Source organism: Trachurus japonicus, chromosome 13, assembly GCF_045865225.1.
Source record: "Trachurus japonicus isolate A0001 chromosome 13, Traja_1.0".
Classification (NCBI taxonomy): domain Eukaryota; kingdom Metazoa; phylum Chordata; class Actinopteri; order Carangiformes; family Carangidae; genus Trachurus; species Trachurus japonicus.
This window is the reverse complement of record NC_140919.1, coordinates 18235436-18258425: the sequence shown is the minus strand read 5'-3', so window position 1 is coordinate 18258425 and position 22990 is coordinate 18235436. Positions and strand designations below refer to the sequence as shown.

The window sequence follows — 22990 nt, the reverse complement described above, 5'->3', positions numbered from 1 at the left end:
TTTAGAACCTGGCCAAGGCGGAAAAAACATTTCAAGACCAGAATCTTGAACATATCGCTCTAAATAACACGATAGAAAGTAGAGGTCGACCGATAGTGGATTTTTAAATTCCGATATAATAACGATAGTTTGGAGCAGGAAAAAGCCGATAGCTGATTAATCGGCCGATACGCGCCCCACCGAAAAAAAAAAAAAAATATTAATTAATTTTTTTTAATTTAATTTAATTTTTTTAATAATAATATATAGCTATTAGCTAGTGTAAAACTAAAGGATGTGGGACACTGAATCATCCCTGGACCCTGTGAGTGAGAACAGCCGAACTCCACACGTGAGTTTGTTTACATCAGAACAGCTGTAGTGACGTGACGCTGCAGGAGAGGAGACTGTAACTAAACAGGACGTTAGCTCGTGGTGTGGTTACGCCGTACATTAACAGGTGACTGTTTCACTACAATTAGCCTACTGTGTAGAAAACCCATAGACTGTAAAAAGAAAAACCACGCTGTAATGATCGTGATCGAGTTGAACGAGTGTGTTTGGAGCTGACGGGAGGAGAGAAAAAAGAGAGCGAGACGCACGTAGCGGCCGTGATATGACGACCCCGGTCCCCGTCCCCGCTGAGGAGGAACTCTGCTGTTATGGAACAGGACCTAAACCAAGTCGAGTAGAGCCCATAGAGCCCAACTTTGTGGTGTAAAGAGCCATTATTGTGCGTCTGCCCCAACTCTGAAGCTGAAGCGGCGCTCTCTCTTCCTCCTTCCCGTCTTTCTCTAGCTGTCCTTTCAAAATAAAAGCACAAAAAGCCGGAGGGGGAAAAAAAAAAAAAAAAACACTGACTCGTGAGCTGGTGGCGGTGAGATATTTAGTGTGGCAGCCGCCACCACATTATCTATGCAGGAACCCTTATATGATTAAGAGAAAATACTACAGTGTTTCTCATTAAATAACAAGAGAGTTTCGTTCCAGTCAGCCCCTCCACCTGCCGCCTCTCTCTTACTGCGGTCGCACTGCACCTACAGTACCCTCACCTGGGTCACTTCTCCGCTGCTGCCGTCTCTCTCTCTCCCATGCTCTGTGTGTGTGTGAAGAGCAGCCCCGCCCCTCAGTGATCAGAGAGACTAGAGCGGCAGGGAAGAAGCAGTTTATGGCGCTGTGGAAAAAACTGTAGCCATCGGCCACTATCGGAGCCAAGTTCTGCTGATTCCGATAGTTTGTAAAACGTCCTATCGGCGCCGATTAATCGGCCAAAACGATTAATCGGTCGACCTCTAATAGAAAGTGTGTTAGTTTTGGGCATGGTGTTAGTTTTGTGTTAGTCCATGGCCTGTTTATTTAACATCAACATGTAGCCTAGTTGTTTTGTTCTTTAATAATAATTCATTACTTTAAAGCAGAAGTAAGCGGAATGTTTGTGTTAATATAAGTCTTAAATAGTTATATCTTCCGACAGGAATCACTTATATAGAGTGTTTGGTCCGAAACACGGGTCTGTCAGTCACTCTGCTCTGCTGTAAGCCGAGGAGAAAACTTTCCTTGTATCCTACAACCTTTATCCAATGAGGAGAGAGAACGGCATAAAGGGGCGGTCCTCTCTGTGTGTGCAGCCAAGGGATGTACGTGAATGTGGTGACGTAGGGACAAGGGTGGGGACTGCTAACTCCATCGGCTGACAGGAAGTTAGCCAAAACGACCGGATCGCTTACTTCTGCTTTAACAGATCAGGGATGTTCAAGCAGCATCCTGTTATTTGTGCACTTTTCTTCACCATCAATTTGAAACAACAGGTTTTGAGTAAAGAGATGGACATTTTTTAATTGAGAAAACGTAATCAATTATGAAAATAATCATTAGTTGCAGCCCAACTATCAATAGAGCAGTCCATAAAAAATCATCATCATCAAAAATCATCATCATTACAATCCACCTAGTTCAGAACTTGCTAATCTGCTTTGCCTCACAGATTCATCACTTATGAAATAATTATGGAAATGATTATGAGCATGAACAGTTTAAGCCTGTTATTTTCTATCTGTATTTTACAGTTTGTTCATGGTAATAATATTTTATAGCCGAGGAGCTTATTAAATTAATGCCGGTGCAAGGTCAGGCTTCCTGCTCGCTGCTCTTATAAAGCTATTAATTAGAGCCCAAAGCAGAGAGGCGCATGGTCGATGCCCCAACAGGTCGCCCTGTCCTTTAAAACTTTTAACATTAAATCCGTTTTGACAATTAGCTGGATTCCTGACAGTCACACACACATCAAGTGGGGTTTTCTCTCCCCGTGTGGTGAGGAGGGAGGGAGAGAATTTCTTTTCAGGAAAAGCACAACCGACTAGGTTTCAGCCTAGATCTTAACAACATATTAGTGACAACTTCTCAGCGGAGGGAGACTTTCCCATGCTTTGCCAGTGTGATTTCGGAGATGCAACAATGTCAGTGAGAGGTAATTGGCGCATGCCGCACATGAATTGTCATGGAAGCAATGACAAGAACAACATGGCTATCTAATTCCTTTCATCTCTCTATTCTCTGCATGACATTGTTTGGCATAACTACAGAAATGCCGAGTCTTCTTTCACACATTCATTCTGTCACCTTAAATTCTCAAACTTCTGTAAAATTTGACCTAATCCCTGCGGAGGGTGGGGGGTCAACATGGCGTTTTTTCTAACAAGAGCAGCCACAAGACTGCAAGAACTATTTCTACCCTTGACAGAAGTTGGATGCTTCTCTATGTAGGCAAAGTGGACTATAAATAAATCCTGCTGCCTGCGTTGACACACCTCCCTCTTGTTTGAGTCTTTTCTGTGTTGGTTTTGTTGGGTCTGCAAATGTAACACAGAACGAAAAACACATATTAATATTTAATCTAGAGTAATTCCCTACTGCAAATGAGTGTTTATCCATCTCACTCAGTCAAAGCAGTCACAACTGCTGCCTACATTACCTCTAGTAACTCCAAATAGGAGAACCAGACAGCCCTCCCTGTGCCAATCCTATTTCATACTGTGTAATGAGGATGATTGCACCATGGCAGGAAATGAATTTAGCATATTCAGCATCTATGGATGAATTTTTTTTTTAAAAGTCACGGTTTTAATAGTGTTTACGTGGGATAGATGAGTGAATCAGATTGGTCTCAGAACTAAAAAAATAAATAAAAATCATTTAGAAAATGAAGCCATGATGCACTAACCCTGGCACTGTGCTTATACGTGTCCTGCTGGATCTTCGCACTGCTTTTGACAGGATCTTGTTCAACAGACTGGAACATGTCATTAGGATTAAAGGAACCACACAAGGCTGGTTTGAGTCATAATTACTGGATAGATTTCCAGTTTGTTAACAGTGATTCTTCTATGCAAATGTTAGGCACTGAGCTCCATAGGCTTCTGTACAACTGTGTCCTTAAATTAGCGGTATTTTCAGTAAGCACCACATAAATTTCCACCACCAACATCCAGCCTCCAGCTTTCAAGGTATAGAAATAGTGAAAATTACAAATGCCATGTCTAGTGATAATAAAAAAAAACAGTCCATGTTAATCCCAGACTGGACTAATGTAATTCTATATTATCAGAATGCCCAAATAACTGTGAAAAGCCTCCCCATTGAGTCTGAGAAGTGACAGGAAATAGGAAAGGAGATCATATTTCTCCTGTAATAACCTCTCCACATCGGCTTCCTGTGAAATCCAGAACAGAATTCAAAATCCCTTTCCATACATACAAAGCGCGTAATGACCAAACTCCATCATATCTTAAAAACCTCATAGTACCCTATTATCGCACTGGAACACTCCATTCTCAAAATGTAGGCGTGCTATCCGTCTCCTCTCTCGTGACACCAGCTCTCAATTTGGGTTTGGTAAGATGGACGCTCGCTTTACATTCATGATTAGGCTTTAAACTTCTCTGTCTGATAAATCTTATACTTAGTGTGGCTCAAGTGAGCCCTGGACCATTCCTTATTTATGCCGTTATATACTGAGCCTGCCAGGGGAACTCCCATGATGCACTGAGCACTCCCTCTTCTTTCTCTCTCTCTCTTCATGTTCTTGCTCTGCATTGCATTTATATCACACCACTGCATGTCAACTTTATGTTCTCTCTCCACTTCCTCTCTGTCCCCTTTCTGCAGGTATCTCTCCCTCTGAAACAGCAGCATCTGGATCTGCTGCCACCACTCAACTAATTGGTGCTGCACATTTTTGGCTGTTATTTTTAATAACATCATTACACCTATAAGTATCACTGTCATTATTATTACCATTATTACAACCAGTCTGAGAGCGCTTGAATACACCAGTATGTTGTTCCCTCTCTCTGTCTCTCCCTCCCTCCCCTCTCTATAAAATGTAAGGTCTTGACCTTATCCTAAAGTGCCTTGAGATAATGCCTGTTATGATTTGGTACTATATAAATAAATTGAATCGAACCAGATTGAATCATCTGCTGTTCGCACAGGTCCAGAGCTGCAGGTTACGTAAAGCTGAGAAGCAGAGGAGGAAGGTCCACAGTTGTGTTTGGATGGCTCTACTGTAAAACCACTTGAATCTCACAAATGTCCTCAACAAGTCAGTAAACAAGTGAAATACTGTAGATGGTTAAATCATGAAAAGAAGCTGATTACATCCATGTATGCTTGACCCTCAAGTTTGCACCAGAGTCACTATACTTAAACCGGTGTTAATGAAATTAGACGTTTTGAATGCAATAATGACAACACTCTCTAGCCGTTTCCCGCCATGGATCGGGGTATAAGTCAAGGATGTGCTATTACATCACTTGTGCGTTCTACAATTTACGAGGTTCTGTAGCAATCAGCATCATACCTTTCAAGAGGGATACGGTGGACTCTATTCAGAAACTCAATAACGCAAAACTTTGAAATCATAAGTAGCTATCAAAGTATCCCCATCCAGCCTGGAGATATCATTTCCACCTGACTGACAAAGGTCGTATTATTTAATAGCACCTTAACAGATCCTCTTATCAAGATGAGACTGAATCTGGATTACTGATACACATCAAAGCCCTGCCTGCTTAATCATGAGAAATGTGTCCTCTAGTCGCACACTATACTGTGAAAACAAAATGCAGTGTCATAACAAGTCTCAAAAATGGCTCTGAAAATGTGGTTGAACCAAAGGGGAACCCTCTGGGCCTTCAAGGTAAAGTCCCCCAAGAAAAAATATTGGAAGAAGCTGAATGTGGACATGAATGATATGGACAGGTGTATCAGCCAATCATATGTTGCTATTAGCCTACAGTAAATTGAGGGCGGAATAATTTCGGCCATCATCCATACAAGACCTTGGTAAATACTTTGTGGGAAAACAACCTGCAAAAGTCAGTGAGTGAGCAAGGAGAAAAAAGGCAATAGAGAAAAAAGTAGACTACAACAAATAAGAAAAATGGTGGATATTAGTGAAGTCAACTTTGCTGGATTAATTGAAACTCCTTTTTCAAGAATAAAACTTGAAATTATCTAGAAATGTCGACCATCATAGCTTACAAGGGTTAGCGCAAGCTAGCTAGCAAGAGCTACCAAAGGCAAGATGGCACCAACAAACTGTAAAATACTGCTGGGGTTATTTAGCTACTTTCCAGTCCCAAAAAGGGCCCTGGACTCAATCATTTGAGTTGCCAAACTAAAGCAGCTCTGCTCTCTGACACCTGCAGCTATATGGTCTCTCTGAAAACCTTTGGAGATGCAGACAGCTATTGATCTGCAACTGATTGAACAATGTGGATATGATTGGTAACCGTTACCAGCTGGTGAGTGAACGCTGGTGGCGCGAATATGGACTAACCTCAGCCCTCCTGCTGTGTGCTAGGCTCCGCTCCTCCGAGCCCTCCTCTTGACTTTGACCGGCAACATGTGGATTAGCTGTTCCTGGACTGTCCTGTCTTTCATCTTCAATGTATCCATCGACAGCGGTGGACTTCTCCAATACTCAGCTGCCGAACTTGACTTCTCCGCCTGTCCGACCGAGCAATGCAACTCTGCCCCCGACGTCGCCCGCCATGCCCGTGGGAAATATATTCACCGTGGATCCAAACAACATCGACGGAGGGAAAGAAAGTCGACCATGCTGCTAGCTAGCCAAGCTAGGTCGGCTAACGTTAGCCAAACACGACCACCACAACAACAACAACAACAACGTCATCTTTGGACTTTTAAATATCCGCTCCCATGATGCAAGCAAGGGTCCTCTCCTCCAGTACATCCTAACATAAGGTAAGTTTGATTTTACTTGTTTGGCAGAAACGTGGCAAAAACGTTTTTTTCTTTTTTTCTTTTTTGTTGACACCTGTCTCCTCCATCTCTGGCAGAGGGGGAGCTATCTCTGCAGCATATTTGGTTGAAGATGTTTCTGGAAATAGATGAATTGAAACTTTATCTTTGCTTCACCTGCCATGGTGAAGCTGAATGTCTTTGTTGACTGCATTACTGATTGTTAATTGCCTGGTCTCATCTCATTGTGAGCACTGTGATTGATTGTAGGTTGGCTTTAGTTAAATTTTGAGTCTGAATTTTTCCTATGTTTGAATTTATGTTGAGGAAATCTAGTGGAACTTGAGTCATTATGAAATGGATAAATTTCATGCTGAAAAAACCTTTGCTTTAGCCTGACAAGCCAGACTATATATTTGCTGCCGCTAGGGTGCGTCTAGATTTCTAGGCTACCTTTGCTTAACTTCCATGTGACAAAGGGCTCTGGCTATTATCTTTATTGCTTTGTTTGATTGTTTATTGCCACTTGAGTGGTCCCATGGTGCTGTTGAAGGCCGTCTGGGGTCAGTTTACCACTGGGTTGAACATTGGTTATTATAAACAGCAGTCAGTATAGAAAGTTCAAGTGCAAGTTCTCAATAATCCTGCACAGCTTGAACACAGCATGGAGTCCTACAGAAATGAGAAGGTGAACGCGACCAAAGATGACTGAGAGAAACATGTTTGCAGGCGTGCCAGTTTGCTCTAGTACTGTAGCCTACTGTAGCAGCCTCAGGTTGCATTACACAGATACGGTACCGAATCCAGCAATGCAGCTTGATTTTATTGAATAATAATCAATCACGGAACTGTTTTCTAACTGATTTGAAAAATACAACTGATCATATTGGAGAGGATTCAATTTTTATATTGCAAATATACATTATGGGGAGCAACTGAAGAGGCTAAAGCCATAAAGAAATAATCTTAATAAGTTCCTCTGATGTCCACTTCACTCCCATTACAGCTTTTACTAATCCATTGTGTCAATCAGTATATAGTTTATTAGGTGCTTGAGAGATTTCACCCCATAAACGCCAGTCTGTGCGTTTATAGTTTGTGTGTATCACCGTCTGTGAGGCTCACTGCTTAAAAGAGTTGCAGTAGAGTTTCTGTTTTCAATTAAAGTTTAATAGGGTTTTGCCAAGTTATTGATTCATTTATTCGATTTCACTGACCTAAGCTGGTGCGTGATGTTTATATATCTGTACATTAAGCACCACTGATGAAGATTTCTTTGAACGGCCATTGAAAATGAATCTCCCAGCATGTTCATTAGGTGATCCTTTCCCCTTACAGAGGTGGACAGACACTTAGGTCTCATTACAGCCGAGGGATTTACCACAAAGCCTCCAGGATTTTCTCAAGAGGGTAATTGCGAGAGCTTGTTTGTGCCTCAAAAACCAGGACTCCTTCCTTTTAAAAAAAAAAAAAAAAAGGCTATTTTATTATGCTGTGTGTTTACTGTTTACCATCACTGTTGCCTAATCTGTGAGTAATTACAAGCAGTAATCCCTTGAAGGAACTGGATGTGTCTCAAAAAAAATAGAAGAAAACCATAAAAGATAGGGAAAATTTATGGTCATTCAGATACTTGACGCTGTGTCGCTCAGTTTTAACTAACGCAGCCTTCACAGCCACTGTCAGGTCACATTATCATTGTGTGGACCGGCTGATGACAAGGGAAGACCTCTGTCATTATGTGAAATGATCTTCCCCCCGCAGATACCTGCTGTTAGGCAGAACATGCTACGTATAGTACACCACAGCCTCACACTGAGCTCCTCTCCTGAGCCTAACACTCTGCTAAAGACACAAGCTTTGCCACACTGATTACAGTGTAAGCTCTTTTTTTTGTGTGATGGAGGGCAGAGCAGGCTTTTCCCTGTTTGCTCCCTTACGTTATGTTATGTAATAGTAACAGTCATTAAAAGAAAATGGAAAAAATAAACAAAAGAACTGATGATGCGTGAGAAAGAGCAGAGGGAAGAGAAGTGGTTCCCACTCCACCCTCGGTCACTGTGTGTGGCTGAATGTGGTTTGACAGTGGGGGAGGTAAAGCTGGAGGGCTGGGTCAGGAGCTTCCCTTATTGTTTGTGCTTATAAATACCGTAGTGTGTGTGTGTGTGTGTGTGTGTGTGGTACGCTATGTGACTGCACATGCTATACACCCCCAGTAGCATCTCTGCTCCGTCTCCTAATCTCTAGCAGGCCTGATGAATATGAACACAACTGATACACCACACTGCCAGCTGTCCCTAATACCCTCTTTTTTTCCCCTAACACAACAGTGCTGCCCTCAGGGACTGTGGGTAACCACAAACACACATAATGAGATTAACCCAAAAAAAAAAAAAAAAAAAATTCATTAAGAAAAGGGGGAAACTTATTTGAATCGGGTAGGATTTCTGATTGAACCAGTAAAAAGCATTACAAGCCTTAGCAGCAAATCCCTGTGAAACATAAAATGATGCTGTTCATTTTATTGACACTCAGAACAACTTGTACAGCCTCGACAAAAAAAAAAAAAAAGCAATCAAACCAAAGCCTCTCCACTCTTGGCATGAACAACAGCATGAAGTCATAATAATGTAAACCTGTGGAGGTTTTTTTTTCCCACCAGTTCCTCCTACAGTTTGACCAGGAGTGCAGAGGGTATTGGTCAGTGTCATTGCATAAGTGATCATAAATAGCTACATCAGGGAGGGATAATCAATGCAACGTGACAACATCCTTTCTTGAATACAACACAGTGTAGAAAAAAAAGGCTAAAAGGAAAGAAAACTATTCTCATTACACTTCCATGCACTTCACTGCTCCCCACCAGCGCTCCTTCTTTTTTATAATCCACGGTTTTCAACCCTGTTTTCCCATTTAAGTGAGTGGTGATGACCTGCGCGGTGATTATATTTGGCAACCTTTGCTGAAATTGCTGAAACAAGTCAGGATGAATTCAACAGCAAAAGCAGTTTGGAGGAATTGAACATCTAATTATTCTGTGTTGCTGGTCACTCCAAGCTGCTCTGATGTACCTCGGGCAAACAACTGCTGTCCCTGGAGGGAGAAAAGCTGCTGGAGAGAAGGAAGAGAGCCTCTGCCAGCACGAGTCTGTGGAGCACAGTTTATTCTAATTCCTCTGCAGGACATTAATGAGCCAGGATAGTGGCTGTCTTAATGGGCAGCCAGACAGATTTTAAGTGCCCCATGGAGTGTAATCCACGGAGGTACAACAGCAACGCCGCAAGGCCCAACAGATTGCTCTTACTCTTCATTTTGCTGTAACTTTGCCTCTGAGCTGTTCATTAAAAAGGGCATGTGTCCAATATGTCTTAGAGACCCCTGCCTTTGGGACCGCCATGGACCATAGTCGAACCATACCATCATATATTTCCACACAATTTGGCCCTCAGCTTTTTACACTGCTAACATGGCAAACACCATAAGCATCCTTTTCCTCTCGCAGTATAAATGCAGAGAGCACTTCCCTCACTGTGATCCTGATATTTACTGTCTGAACAAAGTGAAAAAAGACAATAGTCCATCCATGCCCTGCCAAGCCAGAGAAGGTAGATAAGGTGGATAACTCACCACGCTAAGGTACATTTATGTCAAATGGATTCTGGTTTTTATGTTTGAAAGCAGTGTTTTTGTAAACTACACTGGTCTGTCTTCACAATGTAGGAAACACAGTTTAACCAATTTATCAAAAACTGGGATAGTTTTGGAATAAAACCCAAAGAAAACTGACACAATAAGCCTTGATTAACTTGGATTAAGTGCTTTGAATACAGATTCCTGTTCCTGCAAGTATGAATCAGCCAATACTTCACCATGCGTGAGTGATAACCACTGCTTGCTGATATAAAAATAGTATTTTAGTAAGTGAAGTGTTTCTCAAGGTAAAACTATAATTACTGTCTCTGCCGACCAGTCAAGCTGAAGTTTACATCAATGTCCATCGAGCCTCATTTAGCATACATGCAATTCAATTCAAGCTTTGATGGAATCTACTAAAATGTATTACACATGTATTTGTCATAATCAGCACATGAATTGTGTACTCTCTGAAGTCACAGTGACCTTGACCTTCGACCACCAAACTCAAATCAAAGCAGCCTAGAGTGTCCAAGTGAGTGTTTGCGACAGATTGCCGAGATATCACAGTCACAGAAACGGGACGGACAGACAACAGGAAAACATCAAGCCTCCAGTGAAGGGATAAAAAAAATGCAAATTACAGCAGGTATTTTTTGTTGTGTGTGTTTGCAGGACCTTGTGCGTGATACATGCAAACTATAGCACAGAACACTTTCATCTCCATGGCCATCGCCACTGAATTCCCATTCCTGTGGTTCTTTTCCAAAAACCTATATCAAGATGTGGGAGTATGTTTGTCTATGTTCTGTATATTTATATGTAAATGTAAAAGCTACTCTTGTCTTTATGTCCATACATATGCAGTAAATGCATCATGTTTGCTGCTTTGCCCCTCTGTTGCGTAAGGCTGGACAGCTTCACCACTGAGAGGCTCAGCAACCTACAGCACACACTAAACAGACATCAAACACAAACGAATTTTGCCCAGCGGAGTGGGGTTGAAGAATCTGTCTGTGTGAGCTCTCGGTGTTCTGTAGGTAGACACGCTTTACACGCTCCCACGTGCTGCCCTCTGCTTCCAAAACCTCTGCAGCCTTGTCAATAGCTTTCACAACATTTGTGCAAAGTCTAATCCCTCCGTCTTGTCGGGCTCCATACGTATTATTACACTGTGCAATGATGTGTGAAATATGCCTGGGCCACCAGTGATAAACATGTGTTCTCCACATATGGACATACATTCCTACAAGGTATTATATAGGCTTTTTCTTGTACTGTATAATATGTAGATTACAATGACATGCTGTAAAGTTATTGCTATTTTGTGGTCTAGCTGAGGAAATTAGTAGTATATTATCATTCACAAAAAAAGGATGCTTACTGTCTCTCGTGGTGTTTTCAAAATATTAGTAAATCATTTAATGCGATTTCAACATTCTGCTGTGATGCATTTTAAAGAGAAGTGGAAGTAAGGGATTTTCCAAATTGATTAAAAAGATAAGATGCTGTAATTGCTCTGTAAACAGAGGTCAAGAGAAGCTGCTTAAGCTTATGAACTTCACAGTGGTTGAGTCACAACTTAGCAAAATCAAAAGTTATATTTATTTATGATTTAAAACGGTTAAAACATAAAAAAGCAAGAATTATTAACCAACCAAAAAGGAAAGAAATCACAGTTCATAAATGTTAAGATTGTGCCTTATGTAGGACTGTGTTAAATACATCTATTCTATTCTTTTATATTCCACACTGTAAGCCATGATTTACAGTGACAGAACTGCAGCCGCATTAGTTGTGTGTATTTGCGGCCCCCTCAGCACTTTGTGTTGAATGTACAGTATGGCCCAGGCGAAAGGGGCAATCATGAACACAGAATGAAATGACAAGCCGCCTGCTTCCATAAATGAGATCTGGATGCTATTTGCTGACATTGCCGGAGTGAGCAGAAACTAAATATGCACATGGTCAGGGAGTGCAGCGCAGCAGACACATGCTAACACCCGTGTGAGAAACAGCTGGGAACACACACGCAGCCTCAGTAGATGTGAGTGCAACGTGTAGAGGCTGAGGAACGGGTGCCAGGTGTCGACGCCATCACGTATCTAAGTAAGTATTTTGTGGAACAGAACAATCCACTCAGTCATCTATGGAAGAAAATAAAACACTTATTATGTTTATAATGTATTTTTCAGATTTCTCGGATTATTAGGTAGACAGCTCTGTGGTGACCAGTTTGAGTTAATTTCACCAGATAATATCACTCATATAGTCTCAGAGCGATGTAACATCCACTGAATACAAGTATAAAACTGCTATTTATTGGTTTTACTACTGAAAATTGCACAAAAAGCAAAACCAAAATTCTTACTTCTGTCTTTTTTTTTCTTTCTCACAGGCACAGTGGCTTGATTGTGAGAGAAAACACATTTGTCCATAAGCCTGATGTCATGATGGGTGTCAGCGTGCTGTGACTGGACCAGTCAGAACTTCCAGGGAGAGTCAGGTTGATGTGTCTTGACACATAAATAAGGGCTTAGGACTCGAGCCCAGACCTTTGGAACCGTGACCACAATGTGTAAGATTTTCCACCGACGCGACTCAAGAGTCCCTGCTTAACTAAGGAAATTCACATAATTAAGTGCTGAGCCCTGCAATATTAATATTTGCCAATGCATGTTTCACAGGCTCCTACTGTAAGACTGCTGCCTCTATTACCTCCATCAGGACACTGTTGCCTGCTTTTCTCTAGTTATACAAAAGATGCAAAAAATTATCACAACAGCTGAAATATGACAGTATTGTCGCAGTAGTTAAAAGCACTGGAAGATGGATAGAAACAATAAACTCTTGTTTTTTCCCCAGGATAAAGGAGCGAAGTTGCCGGTGCACCTGTGCTGGTCAAGAGAGCAAGCGCTACCACTGCTTTCTCCCTCATGATGCCGGGGGTTTTCTCCGAAGTAGGTGTCAAAAATGAGAACGTACAGCCCATTTAACTCCGACTCAAGCTTCCATTTTCTCAAGCCAGTGCCCCGTTTTTTTTTTTCTCTCTCTTCTGTGGACAAGTTGTTATTTTCTGTCTGGAAGGTAGTGTACGGCTCCCCAGGGTCACCAGTGGAAGTGCTCTGTCAGACTTTGCTTTAGAAAACACGCACAGTATTTTGTTCTACACCAACAACCTCCCTTCATTTTTTCTTCATATCTGTTATGATTTTTACAAATTCATATTTTATGAAAAAGTGAATTAAGTTTGCTTTTTATCAGCTGAATCTAATTGGACCCTGTGCAGTGCAGTAACAGCTCGGCTGGTCAGTGAGAAGAGAAAATCTCTCCATGCCCTGCTGCTCTCCCGGCGCCCCAAACGCTCATCATGAGGATTATCAGCAGTTCTCCTCATCAGAAACACAGACTCTTCTCCTGCCCCCCAGCTCACACTGCTTCTCTGCGGCATGCAACATGCATAGATTTTTCACTCTCACTTCCCCCCGTGCCGCTGTTCACAGCAAACCCAGGGACAAAGATGGCAATCTTTCCACTGCTGTTCCAAACCTGATCAGCATGGAAATTGCCTCATCTCTGTCAAGCTCATGTGCATGCTTTCAAGTGCCTCTCAGATCTAGATCTGACCCCGCCGGCCAATCAGGCACAGAGGAGATGATGAAAAAAAATAATAAAGAAGAAAATAAAGTGGAATCATTATTTTTACCTCATTCAGAGACTTCAGTGTGACACTGCTATTCCCAGCGCATGCGGCAGAAGGACTCCCATTCATTCTAGAAATCCTGTTTTTGTCCCTTCTGTTTGTTGTCCCCCTCTTCCTGTTTCTTGTCCCTTGTCGAAAGAGAGGCAGCATTCAAAGCATCCCCTTCTTTTATTCTGCCGTGCCAGCTGACACCCGCCTTCATGCCTTGGAAGATGGAGATAAAAAAAAAGAAGAAAAAAAATAAAGCAAAGAGAGGACACAAGCTCCCAGGATTTATTTTCCTCCCGTCCCTCTCCGCTCTTCTTGTGCTCACACACGCTGAAACAGACGCATGAGGGGGAGACGTCAGAGAGGCAAGCGATGTATGTGTTTTGCTCCGTGGCTCTCTTCACCTCCTCTTTCTCTCGCTATCCCTCCCTCCTCTCTCCTCTCTACCGCTCTCTTTGTATCTCTCTGCCCCCCTCTCTGTTTCTCTCTGTCCGCGGCTCGTTGGTTCACACAGGAGCGGGCTGCTCTGTCGTGACGGGTGAGACAGCTCTACGCGTGCAGAGACATCTGTGAATGTGCTTATGTTGGGGGACTAAAGTAGCCTCTTAGCTGAGATTGAGACCACCCTCCCCTCCTCCCTTCCAGAGATGGGCTTTCTAATGGCATGTACCATTAAAGCTCGGAGCAGGGTGGGCTGCAGCACTGAAAGCAGAGAGGGGGATGGAGAGAGACGAAGAGAGAGATAGAGAGAAGGAAAGGGGGGAGTTGCTCGGGGAATGGGAGAATGAAATGGAAGGAAAGAGGAGGGAGATGCGGAGGAGGTGTTGAAGAAGAAGATGTGGTCAAGGAATGAAAGAGAGAGTGAAGGTCCGGTGAGGAGATCAGGGGTCTGTGTTTCACGTATACAGCCACTGAACTGTGAAGACAGTATGAGCTTCACCTCTCTATGTCAAGTTTTCTTTTTTTCACATGACCTCACTGTGCAGATGCTTCATCCCTGATAAAGACGTTTAGAGACAACAGCTTGGACGTATGCGCGACCACTGTATGAGCATATGCTGGTTCTGGCAGTGGTGAATTAATTCTGGAAGAGCTGCATTTGTGTCACAGATAAAGCTTTCCCTTATGCACGACTGACTGCACAATAGCACAGAAACATATTGAGGAAATTGGGTGGAATGAACAAAATCTCGCAAGCACAAAGAAAGAGTCATTTTGTTCTGGATAATATAAAGTCTGTGATGTATGTATTTATCTCCAGTTGCGACCGTAGCCCCGGTGACTGGCAGAGTCGACGCTGATGCCAATTCCACCACAGCATTTCCATCCACCTAGAAAAAAAAAGTGCACCATCTAATTTCAGGCGTCAGTGAATAAAGAGCCTGTCTGTTTGTGGAAGTGAGACAGCGTCTGGTGTGAGGATCCAAAAAACATCACCCACAGCCAGCTCACCTCCTCTGAGTCTGGAGACCAGAGCTGGTTCTCCAGAGGAGCTCAGCCAGGAGGGCTGGAACAGGAGGAGGTGGCCCCGGCTCGAGGGACCATGGATCTGGACATGACACCAGGAAAAACAAGACAACGTGGGAGAGGGAAAGAAGACATAATGTTGCTGTGAGCGTATATCATATGCATAAAAATGAATACATTCCTACGCAGGCAACTCTACACCCTTTTGTTTTTAATTATGCCTGGTATATTAAACCTCACTGACTACTTTGCATTTTGCCCTTACAGTATGATGGAAAAAGAAAAAATCACTAAATCGCTGTTAAGAGTGCAGCCATTAATATGATGGTGGGTGCGTGCGCGGACTGTGTAAGCTTGGATCACCTGAAGAAAAGTCCTCAGATGATCTAGCGACTGTGTGCCACATTTCGCTGCAAAGTGTCATGCAGTATTTTGAGCTCACCGGGCTGGGGCTCTCATGACTGGAGGTGCTGAATCAAAAACCATGAATGTGTGACACGGGTGTTCGACAGAACAATTTACTGGAAAGGATGGGTGTTCCAGGGCGGCTTCATTATGAGAGGGAAAAGAATGCGGGCCATTTGAGGGTCAAGGGAGCGTTTCAAATCATCTAAATCACTTCTGATCAGGGCGTTGTCTTTGAATAGAAGATTTTTCGACATAATATACAGTATGTGTATGTCCACTGTTGATGTGATGAAACAGTATTAAATCACTTCTTACACTCAAGAGGATCCAGCTTAGGTTTATATTGCAAAGAATTCAGTGCATTTCAGTCCTTATCTTTTGTTTCAGCATATCAAAGTGAAAGGAAATACCCTCCTCATGCAGTTTTTATTGTTATTCCTTCAGCAGCCTAAACCTACTTTTCTGAAACAATACACGTGGTGGAGCATGTCTTATTAACACAGAGCAACCAACCACTAATCAGCAGCAATGTGAACTTCCTGTTAGGTTGACATGTCAACTTTTAGGAATAGTTCAGATCCGGCGACATTTTCTCGGAGCCCTGCTAGCCGTTTCCCTTTCTTTGCTAAGCTAAGATAACCGACTGCTGGCTGTAACCTAATCTGCACCTGACAGACATGAGGGTATCGAAGCAAAGACAAAGTGTTTCGTTTAGAGGGTTGCACCATGACAATGAAGGTCAGAGAATTCAGCCCCAGCTTTTGCTCCCCTCTGTGTGGCGTTTTCGTACTCTCACATGCAGGTCAGGTTCACCGAGGACTCCAAATGGCCCATTGGTGTGAACGTGAGCTAGAGTGTGTTTGATATATGAATCCTTTGAAACATGCCAGTGTAAAGGACTATAAATAAACTTGACTCCGCTATTGAGTTTGCGAACACAACATGATACACACACACAGTGTCAGTCCTAACATACCATGTAGCCACAGACTCAAGGTCATGTGTACTGGGTTAATATATCAACAATTGCTGTTTTAGACAGCATGCAGTCTGTACAATGTATATGTAGTATATGTGTGTGTGTTTAAAGTATGCCAAGTATGTCTTAAATCTTTCAGAGCTCTACCATGACTGTGGGTGGTGCCTCTTGCCTTTTTGGAGAAGTATGATTTTGTCCCACAAGCCATCTGGTGCGTCTTTTCAGGCCTAATAAGAGAGAAACAGAGAGGCATTGGAGTTCAGCAGATGATAGACATAGACACACACACACACACATACACACATACAGACACACACGGGACAAGGGCAGCAGATGGAACGGGCCCCAATATGCTGCACTGTGCTGGAGCCAAGCCCGGTGGGCAGTCCCCACTGGCCTCATTGGGGGCTCCATTGATATCTAATGTTCTGACAGACTTTGAAGTTAAGAGATGCATCCGGACAATGTAATTCCACTAAGCCTGGCAAAACTAGACTCACTTTGGGGAAATGTTACACAAATGCATTTCTTCGGTGGATGATAAGTGGAGTTATCATCTACTCCGATCCACTAAAAATCAATTCTGAAATAAAAGTCTGTATCACTGAAACAGAGTGTGCTTCATTTGAGGAGTGTTATCAGTGTGACAGAAACAGATTAATGTTACCTACAATTCCAGCCACAACGATTTATTTGAGGAATGTGCTCTGAATTATTTAAAAGCAGATGATGCTTTCGATTATGATGTCTATTGTGTTTATTATTTGGACATACAGTCATTTGGTCAAAACATTATAGTTTATTTTTGTCCTTGATAAACCCCCCCGCAAAAAACCCCCCAAAAAACATTATTTCTCATACAGTAAATCTCAATGAATGTCTCAATGGATGTGTGCGCCATATCTCTGTGTGAGGGTGATGCCATGTTTTGAAACAATTTCTGATCATTTTTCTAGGAGTCTTCGTTTTAGTAAAGGAAAAAAGAAAAAAAAAGTAGTTGTCAAACACTTTCTGAATTTAGTCCACGGTACACAACAGCTTCGCACAATTGTGTGTTTTCATGTCTTGTAGGATGGCCTAGAGGCACACACTCACCAGGGAAGAGGAACGACAAAGTGAAAATGGAAAAAGGCTAGTGTCAGGGCCATGTCAGACGCAATTACGCTATTTCTACAAGTGAGTGCAAATACGGTACATTCAGAAGGTATTCACCTTTTTTATTACATGTTGTCATGTTGCAGCCTTAAGCTTAAAACGTTCAAAATAATTTCTTCCCTCGTCAATCTGCACTCAATACCCCATAGTGACAATGTGAAAACAACATTTTTGAAATGTTTGCAAATGTATTTGAAGTAAAAACCGAAATGTCACATTGACATTTACTTTAGCAGCGATAACGGCCGTGGATATGTCGCAACAAGCTGTACTCACCTGGATATAGGGGATTTTCTGCCATTCTTCTCTGCAGATCCGCTGAGGCTCTGTCAGGCTGGGTGAAGCCTGTCGGTGGACTGTGGGTGGTCTCTTTAGAGAAGTTTGATTGGGGTCAAGTTGGGCTTCTGGTTGAGCCACCCAATCTAGAGAGTCGATCCTTAGACACTACTGCGCTGTCATAGTTGTGTGCTTAAGATCATTGGGCCTCATTCACGAACCGTTAAAGTCCTACTTACAAAGTTCTTACGAGGATAGTGGCATTCACAAATGTTTTCTTTTCCAGGATTTGTTCTTACTTAAGAACAAAATCTACGCAGACTCAGGAGCATACTTAGCTGACATTTGTGCAAAAATAACTGATTATTGCGTTTTCTTCTGTTCTACAGTTGTATAATATTATATGACTTGCATATGAATAATTTTCTTATCTTTTATGCTGTTTTTAATAATTATTTTACAAATCATTCAGTTCATATCAATTATTAGTTAATGTGTTTGTTGTTGTCGTGCGCGACTTACAGCTGCCGATATGAGCTGAGGTTTTTTTTAAATTGCCAGCTGTGGTGGTACGCTTACTGTACAGTAAGTGTTCCCACACTATACACACAACGATATATATGTATTTTTTCATCAACCGATCCACGGATCACTTGTATGCCGGACGGATCATGGATCAACAACTATCTGTTGTACTGCACCACAATCACTGTGGTATCCAGTAGCAATTTAGTGACTGCTCATATGTGATAATATGATGATATTTATGACGGCACACCTGAGGGTGTGATTTCTTTCATTTCATTTCATTAGCCGATGTGCTGCATCCACTTCTGACACTATTAGACTAAATCTAACTAAATATGAATATAATAATATAAACTTAAATAGAAGCTTTTTTGTTTGGTCATTTTAACTTTCTCTCTCACTTCACATTCTCAGCTCAGTGTCTGTGGATTCTGTGCACACGGCCCTGCAGTCCCATGACCTTTTACGGCCATTGATGGGCTGTTTACCTAGGATCACCTGGCATGCGCTTTCAACTTAGGAGGAGATGGCATTCATCAATGTAAGATGACAGTTGCGAACAATTGTGCAGTTTAAGAACACGTTGATGAATCTGACATAGAGTTTTCTTAAGAACAACTTAAGAAAGAATCTAAAGATTCTTCAGAAGATATTGGTGAATGAGGCCCATTGTCCAGTTGGAGTTTGAATCTTCAGGCTCAGCCTGAGGTCTCAACCGCTGTGTTTTTCATTAAGGATATCATTGCACTTTGCTCCGTTCAGCTTTCTCTCGACCTTGGCCAGTCTGGCTCCCTCCTCTGCTGGAAAACTGCCCCACAGCATCATGCTGCCACCTCCATGCTTCATCGTGTGCATTGTATTGGGCAAATGATGAGCAGTGCTTGGTTTCCTACAGACATGAGGCTTCACACTGAGGCCAAACAGTTCAATCTTGGTTTTCAGTCAAATAGTCTTCTATCTCACAGCCTGAGACTCCTTCTGTTGCTTGTTTTGCAAAGCTGGGGAAACTTCTGTCTCTCTCCGCTCCCATCTCTATTTCTCCACTGGATCATAAAGCTCAGGTTGGTGGAGCACTGCATTGAGGGTTGTCCCTTTGGAAGCTTTCCCCATCTCCCCACAGGACCACTGGAGCTCTTGCAGAGTGAACATCGGTTCTTAGTCACCCTGCTTCCCTGATTTTTCAGCTTGCCTGAGTAGGCACAAAGAGTCCTGGTTGTTTTAAACTTCTACTATTCAAGATGTATGCAGACCACTGTTTGAGAACCATGAATGCAGCAAAAATATTTTTAGTTTCCTCACCCAGATCTTCAATACAGTCCTGTCCCTGCAGGCTGTGCCTTCCACCTTGTGGTTTGGTTCTTGCCTTGACCCGTTGTCAGCTGTGAAAGACAAATGTGTGCTTTTGCAAATCATGTCCAATCAATTGAATTTACTGCAGGTGGTAATTTCATTTAATTGGACCCTATACATCTCAGAGCTGCTCAAGAGAAATGGGAGGCACCTCACCTGAATTTCAAGTGACTTGGCAAATGGTGTGAATACTTATGTCTTACTTATTTTTGTGTCGATTGATGAGGAGAAAATTGATTTCAATCACGCTGCAACATAACAAAATGTTTAAAAAAAAACAGCAACAGAAAAAACACATTAGGAGTCTGAACTCTGAATGCACCGTATGCATGTTTGAGGCCAATAAAACATAGTATCCATGCAGTATGGAAGCTTGTCACAGCTTTTCTGAAATGTCTGACTCATACCTGTCTCGTGAATAAACTCTCCCTGGTGTGGATGGATGACATGGGTTTGTATGTGATGGTTATAGAGAACATTAAAGTGATCCATGGGTAGATGGCCCAGTAACAGCCCGTGTTATGGCTTCCCTGTGTCTACGGCCTTGGGCTGTATCATTACTTGGAGGTGAGTGTGTTGCTAGGTGACCCCCACAGGTAGTCCCCAAGACTGATAGTGAAGGTGCACTGGCTCCAATTCCTGATAACAAATGAGCAGCTATCCTGAGGGCAGAATTAGAAAGCAGCTGTGGAAATAAGAGTAAACCTTATCATTTGGCTAAGATATTAACGTAGTCTATAAAAGATGTAGCTGCTCTGACCTCTATAAGTTTCATTAGTACCAGCAGCAAATGAAAGTAGAATATTAAAAGTTTTATGTCCAGTCTTTTGCTTTTGTCCTGGGTGGGTCTTCTTGAGCCTTCCTCAATCCTCACAGTGTTTGTTCAGACGGGTGTAGTGCATCTGTGGGCAGTTGGGTTGTTGTCGTCATTTTTACTTCACTATGATGTAGGAAATTATGTCATTTGGGTGTGTGGTTATGAAACCGTCCCTTGGCAGCTGCTGCCTAGGGTGCGCTCATGATTTTATGTGTTGACAGAAACTCTTAAAACACAGTATGTCATCGAAACATTAAAACAATATGTTTGACAAGATTATTGCTTGGCAGCAGACGGTCTATCATGTGTTTTCAAAATGATAATTGTGATTGTTAATCTCTAATGTGTTTTGTTTCATTGTAGGGATGAGAAATCATGTTGGAACATTTCACACATGGCCACTTACTTTTCTTCCCCCCTCCACATGCTCCTGTCCAGATGGATTCCTTACAATGAGTTCACAAGAACAACACCGACTTCAGTGATAGGTATTTAAAGGTCAAAGGATCAGATTGCAAGACAAGGAAGTGAAACAAATAGAAGTTATCCATTATTTGCTGGTTTGTAATGATTATATCATCTAAATAATTTTTTTTACATTCTCACAGATGGTGACTGAGGCTACTGTTCACTAAACCCTTCCTTCAAACCATGATCGTCCAAACATAGCTTATATGCAACTGTTGATACACCAGGCTGTCAAAATTTAAATATATCTTTTAACGGTGGTTTCTTGTTACCCTCTCAAAAAACAAATGAACAGAATGCAAAAAGTAAGGAAACACTGTGTCAGTGTGTTTTCCAGCCCTAATACATCCCCAAACCTTATGTTAGCATATCCGACTAACAAGCTAATAGTTTCCGGGGGACTTTCATATACAATATGTTGTCAGGTTTACAGGTTAGTTGATGTATAATTGTGATTTTAATGTGTAAAAGGAAATAGTACAGCCCGATTACAAGTGTATTACTTCTCTAAATCAAGTCTTCAATGTCATGAGTGAACCTATTTGTTGATCAGTCCAGTGCACACAGTGAAACAAATCTGAACATTCTTAACTTAATTTAATGATTTGAGAAAAGCAACAAAAATAAGACAGACTTTGGGACTGACTTGAATCAATCTTTAATGGCTTCATTCATGGGAGAAATGTAATTTACAGTGTTTTCAAAAGCTCAGAGGGGAGTGGCGGGAGGCCAAGCCTGCCCGGTGAACAGCTGTCTTTGGCAACAGCAGGGCGGCTGAGGAGGGACTGTATTTACATTGAATTAAGCCATCAGTTGGACAAGGTCCTCGGCATCGAGGTGACTCAGACACATCAACAAACAGCCGCCTGACGTCTGTGATTCAAGGGCAAATCCTTAGACAGCTACAAATCATAGATTGACACTCCTGCTGCATCTGTAAGAAGGCTGCGCTCCTGACACACACCGGTCCAGATAAAAAAAAAAACACTTCTGAATGTGTCGGTTATTCTTGTACCTTACCAACCAGACATGCCCTTTCTCACCCACAGCATAAAAATTCAAGAAAGCCAAGTTTGGACAACAATTTACACTGAGACTCTCACTCAAGGGTTAACAATCAACCCCAGCAATGGGGGCCTTTATGACATCTATGACAATTTTTCACTGGGCAGAATGACATCAGTTGAGAAACAAGCAAGCTGTAAAATGTCAGCTCTTTATGTGTGATGACATGTTCAGCTGGGGCCAAATTTCTGGATTTGGAAGGTGATTCATTGTATCATTAGATGACGAACAGTTTTAATTACTGTAATTAGAAAATATTGGATATTTTCTCCTGCTTTTATAAGACTTTGGTATTTCAGTAACCAACAAGCTCAACACACATGGAAAATATCAGGGGAAGTACAACATTTCTCACCCTAAAAATATTCACTCAACTCATTGATCCATCCTCTTTATCTGGTTGTTTTCATGCAGGTGCTCTCATTGGTTAAATATTTAACTTTGATAAAGAGGACTAGACCGTTTTGGTGTTCTGGGAACTGTTCAAATCCACATTTGTCATGACTGGTTCATGACTTTTATATTTTGTCATCAAATAATAATTTGGTTGACCTACAAACAATGCAATAATAGCCAACATGTTACATCAGAGCTCTTATATGAGAGTAAGACCATCTATCAAGAGATTACCTGAGGTTATTACTTCATGTCCTATGTGAACATTTCAGCCAGGCCAAGTCTGATTGAGCTTATGTTAAACTGCAACTGTGAAAACTGGATCCATGCAGCGGTAATAATGGCACCATAATGTTTATGCACATGGCAAGAGTCCTCAATTTGAGAGCACACAGGTGGTAACAAACATGTGCTGAGATCCCTGAGCTGCCACAGGTGTGTGACCTGTTCAATCCTCAATATTCACCCCTGAAGAGGAGCAGATTTTTCAGATGTCTGCAGAATGGATGATCAG

General features: G+C 42.0%; 1 protein-coding gene across 6 annotated transcripts in view; it reads right to left on the bottom strand.

Moving 5' to 3' along the window:
- b3gat1a (beta-1,3-glucuronyltransferase 1 (glucuronosyltransferase P) a) overlaps window positions 1-14184 on the bottom strand; it is an 83130-nt gene extending 68946 nt beyond the window's left edge. For 2 of the 6 annotated variants that reach the window (XM_085795100.1, XM_085795098.1), the window contains exon 1: window positions 13583-14168. The gene's annotated coding sequence lies outside the window, so the exon portion shown is untranslated. Of the gene's footprint in view, window positions 1-13582 lie in introns of all 6 variants that reach the window. The other 4 variants (XM_085795097.1, XM_085795101.1, XM_085795103.1 and 1 more) reach the window with 4 other exon arrangements.
- Between the last annotated feature and the right edge of the window lie 8806 nt (window positions 14185-22990).